This window comes from Arachis ipaensis, chromosome B04, assembly GCF_000816755.2.
Source record: "Arachis ipaensis cultivar K30076 chromosome B04, Araip1.1, whole genome shotgun sequence".
Taxonomy (NCBI): Eukaryota; Viridiplantae; Streptophyta; class Magnoliopsida; order Fabales; family Fabaceae; genus Arachis; species Arachis ipaensis.
In genome coordinates, this window is record NC_029788.2 from 16,371,852 (window position 1) to 16,376,762 (window position 4,911).

At 32.1% G+C, this 4,911-nt stretch overlaps 2 long non-coding RNA genes across 2 annotated transcripts; both read left to right on the forward strand.

The window, feature by feature from the left end:
* Nucleotides 499-957, forward strand: LOC110270543. Its single transcript, XR_002360175.1, has 2 exons — nucleotides 499-757; nucleotides 861-957. It is a non-coding gene; the product is annotated as an uncharacterized LOC110270543 (long non-coding RNA).
* Nucleotides 3,179-3,924, forward strand: LOC110270544. The gene is made up of 3 exons (XR_002360176.1): nucleotides 3,179-3,272; nucleotides 3,418-3,606; nucleotides 3,690-3,924. It is a non-coding gene; the product is annotated as an uncharacterized LOC110270544 (long non-coding RNA).

A 4,911-nucleotide genomic window follows, 5' to 3' on the forward strand; every position in this document is an offset into this window, starting at 1 on the left:
GTGAAGCTTTCATTGTAAGCTTTAGTGTTTGTTAACTTTGGGAGTTTATAACTTCAACTCATCTGTTTATCTTCTCATCTTAGTTCTGAATTTTTCTCTGTATATTTTCTCCTTTTGGTGTTCTTATCCTATATATGTTGGCAATGAATAACCGTGTTGATCTGGTGGAGAAAATCACTCCCTGGAGAGAATCATGGAAAGTGCATGTTAAAGTTGTGAAGTTGTGGTACCACAAGAATCCTTCTTTGGATCCTTCTCAAAATCTGTTGCATATGGTCATAATGGATGAGAATGTCAGTTTTATTTTATGTTAGTATTTCCTTAAGTTGTTGCAACTTTTTTTTTAATATGCAGAAGGGAATTTTTATTTTTAGTTGCAAAGTGATGTGTTTTTGTTGTTTTATTTTTTTAATCAATTATTTTTATGCTGTTTGGATACCTAAATACGTTAATAAATTCAAAATATAAAGCATTCTTTTTCAATTGCAGTTACACAAGATCCAAGCAACGATTAGAGATCAACTTATATCAAATTTTACTGTGTCTCTAAATGAAGGGGATCTGTATTTGATGACCCATTTTACAGTTGTACCAAACACTGGTTTGAACAGAGTGACCAAACATCAGTTCAGACTTTTGTTCCAATAAAAGACCTCTGTTGTTTCTGTGGTATCTCCAAGGATACCTCATTCGGGTTTGTGTTTTACGTCAATAGATGAAATTGATCAAATGACAAAGGACCACAATTTTCTCATTGGTTTGTACAAGTTTCTTGCTCTACCCTTTTAGGATCATAGTATTATGTTTTAAAAAGTGTGGTTTCTGATTCAAATTTGTATATGTTTCAATCTAATTATTAGACTTTGTTGGGATCATTACTGGTGTTCGAAAAGAAAGAGATGTAGCATCATATGGGAAGCTGATCAAAGCAGTTGTGCTAGAAGTTTTTACTGATGGGTAATATGTCTCTGACTTTCTCCCATATCAGTAGTTATCTTTTATTCATTCAATTTTTTTTGTTCCAGCCTTTATGTTTATAACAATAAATATATAGTTAGATCTTTTTGCTCTTTTGAAACTTATTTCTCCAGCAAAAAGGTAGAATGCAATGCGTTTGGAAATGCTTGTGATCTGTTGGAATATGATAACTTACAAAAATATCCAAGATCTCCGCTGATTGTCCTCGAGTCTTTTAAAATCAAAGCAATTGAAGGTTAGTTTCAGGTATATTCAACGAATTTTTACTCTAATATTTACTTTTCTTATTTTTGACCTTTTAATTTAAATATGGTTTGAGGCTAATAGAATAAGATTCTTGCATGCAGGTGGAGTAATTCTATAGAATGTGATAAATGTCTCTAGGTTATTCATTAATCCTGATATTCCTGAGTCTGTTGAGTTCCTAAGCAGGTTAGTTGTGATAAAAATATTGTAAAGCTACAACCTGCTATGCTTATTTTGTTGGTATTCATGTATATATTTTGTGTTATGAAGATTAGTTATTGTATCTTGTATGTAGATTTAGTGTAGCCAGTTATGGATTCTCAAGACTTGTGACCAATGACCTTGGATACTTAGTTTCTAAAGTTGATGATGATTATTTCAATCCCAAAGAGATCAGTAATATTCAAGATCTTCATGCAGATAACGGGGTACTATTTTAGATTGGCAAACTCTCCATTTAATACTTAAACTTGAATTTCTTATACATGTGTGTTGGGTTTCGTAATCTGGTTTGTTATTTATTATTCTATAGTATATCATTATTTTTAAAATTTTATAGGATGCTCATTACTTTGTTATTGAGACAATTAAGGAAGTTATGAATGAACCAGATTGGTGGTACTACTCATGTGTATATGGTCATGCCGTTGTTGAGGATGATGATCTCTACCTTTGTGATGCTTGTGGTTCATGTGTTGAACATGTTATGGTCAAGTAAGGTTCATATGTTACTCTATTATGGAATAGATTAATTATCAATCTTTTGGATTTTTGGTTAGTTCTTTGTTATGCGCCACTCTATGTGTTGTTAAGCAGATTTCTTGGTTTTAGTTATCATTCTTGGTTGTTAATTGTGTTAGATATGGGATTCGGGTATAGATTCACCATGCTGGGTGTGCTGTTTTGTTTGTTCTGCTTGATAATGCGGCAACAAAACTATTTGGAAAAACCTGTTCTAAAGCATTTCTCAGGATAGAAGAAGAATTTCCTGTTGATCCTAGTGTGCTTGCAGTATGAACTCTTTCATAGTGAACCTCGTTTAATCTTTATTATTATTTTTTTTGTGTTCAAGTTTATTGATTCTTTTATAATAAACTCCCAAGGTCTGTCGGTTATATTCTCCACAAATGTTTGATGATGTTGTTGGAGAGGAGAAAGTTTTCAAGGTTGAAATTCTTTCTGCAGTTGATCCAGATTACTCCAGGTCCTTTAAAATTGTAAATGTCTTTAGTGATAATCCAGAACCAGCTGCAACCGATGATTATATAAATGTATGATTTCTCACCCTATGTTACAACATGTTCATGCAATTTTCTTTTTCTGAATCAATGCATTCGATACTTATTCTAACCAAATTATCCCAGGCAAGGCTTCACGGTCCCATTTTTCCACCAATCTATGATGCCTATTTGCAGTATGCAACTGGAGAAGATTACAAGACTCAAGTAGTGTGTGATAATTCTATTCAATCAGAAACTATTGAAGATATTATTACTGATCTTATTTCACCCAATCGCTGCTATTCTGATGCTGAGAACGTACATTTTTTTTCCTCATTTGCGACAAAATCTCTTAGTTCTTTCTTTTTTGTTATTCTTGTTATATCATACGCTGAAAAGTTAGTAATTGATAGTTTTGTAAATTATTTGAAATTTGAAATGCTGTAATAATTTTTTCTTTGCTGGCAGGGTGGTTTCGTTTTTATTCTGGGAACTATATCATCTGTTTTGAAGAATCATAAGTGGTGGTTCTCAACTTGTTTATGTGGTTCTCTTGGGTCAGCTAATAAACAAATTTTATCATGTGATCTATGTCAGCTTCAATACATTGATGCTGTCCCAAGGTGTTTTGTTCTTTAGTTTTATTCTGTTTTCGTAACTAATTATTATTTCAATGTTAACTCAAAATTTTCTTGTTTTCTCCTGTTTTTCAAGATTCTGCTTGAAGATTGTAGCAATAATATATTTGTTCTTAAAGATCGTGAGGTTGTGCAAATAATAAAGACAAGATGCTCGAGCTTTTTGGATAATCACCCAGAGTTGAATCAGGTTGTCATCCAGTTGTGGTTTTAATTAGTATATAGATATATAGATATAGATATAGTTAGTTTGTATCTATTGACATTCCTAAGGAAAACATAAATTATTATTATGCTATTTTTTAACTATTTTGTTTTTTTTTTTTCGTTTTTAGGGATCTTATTGCAAAGTTGTTCCATTGAAACTCATTTCAAGTCTTTTGCACAAAAAAGTTGTATTCATGGTTGATGCTAGGCCTGTGGGTTATGAGATGAATCGATCTGTGTATATTGATCAACAAATTTGGGATGATGCCTCCATTATTAATGTTTTTGAGGCTGCTGCTGAGATGAATGAGCATAAGGTTTGGTTGTATAGTTTTTATAATTTGTTCAATTATTAGTATTTAAAAATATCAATAACTAAGAGGATTTCAATTTTGTTCAGATTCATGTTCTGGTTGATTCTATGCCTGAAGTTGAAGATGCTTTCAGCCAATGTGGAAGCGATCATGAGGCTGCGGAGGATCTGCATGCTTTTTAGTTTAATATGTTAAGAACTTAAGATACTACTTTAAATTGTTGTTGTGGAGGATCTTCATGCTTTTTAGTTTAATATGTTCAGATACTAATTTAAATTGTTGTTTGATTTGTAATACAATGTTAGTGTCTTCTGAATTCTAATGTGGATATAACTATGATATTTATATATTTAATCAAATTCCTTTTTAATTACAACAAAAAAATATGTGTTTATTTTACTAGTTTCAAATAAATCGGTGCAATAATTAATTAATTATTAATCAGTATTAAAAAAATGATAATTGTGGAAAAAAATATAGATACTGGTTAATAAAATGGTTTTCATTACCATTTTTAAATATATTCAAGCTAAGGTTAAATTTAATTGTTATTAAAAAATATATATCTCCTCAGTTTTTTTAATTTTCTTTTTTGGTAAAAAAATGTCAATTCAAGAGTGCTATACTCCCATTAACACATAACTCATCTTGTTCCTTTTCTTCATTTTCTTCATTTACGGGTCCCTTCCTCTCTTTTTCTTTCTCACTTTGAAACCCAATTTCGTTTCCGTCACTTCAAGGATCACTCGCTCACACTCGTCCTCTCCAGAATCAGAAAGCCAAGTACCCAGAGCTGGGAACTGTTCTCTTGAGGTCATCGATTTTGTTTGTTGGTTGTGTGATTCAAAGAGAGTCGCGATGGATGCTGTTCATCAATCAGGGGGCTTCTCTCTCTTCCAATTATCCCAAAAACAGGATTTTATACTTGTCACAAGGCTTGAAGCACATTACCTAACACTTATCATGGGTTATTATTCCCCAAACTGATTAATGGGTTTCCCACAGAATCTAACATTTATCATGGGTTTTCCAAAAATGAAAAAAATTTGCTCCTTTGCAAAGCTGAGGCGCCTTCTTCTGTTGCTGATGGGTTTGCCAAAGGCTTGATGAGTCTCATTGTATCTACTATTTGAGGACTGGATTCTGTGGCTATGGTTCTCACTGCCGTTTCAATCATCCGCATGACCGTGCGGTAGTAAAATTTTTTGTTCGTTTCATTTTTAAGTTTGGAGAGGGTTTTTTGTTGTGTTATTTTTGCACTTGATGTGATTAATTATTCATGGTTGTACTTTGGATCTGTTAGTTAAT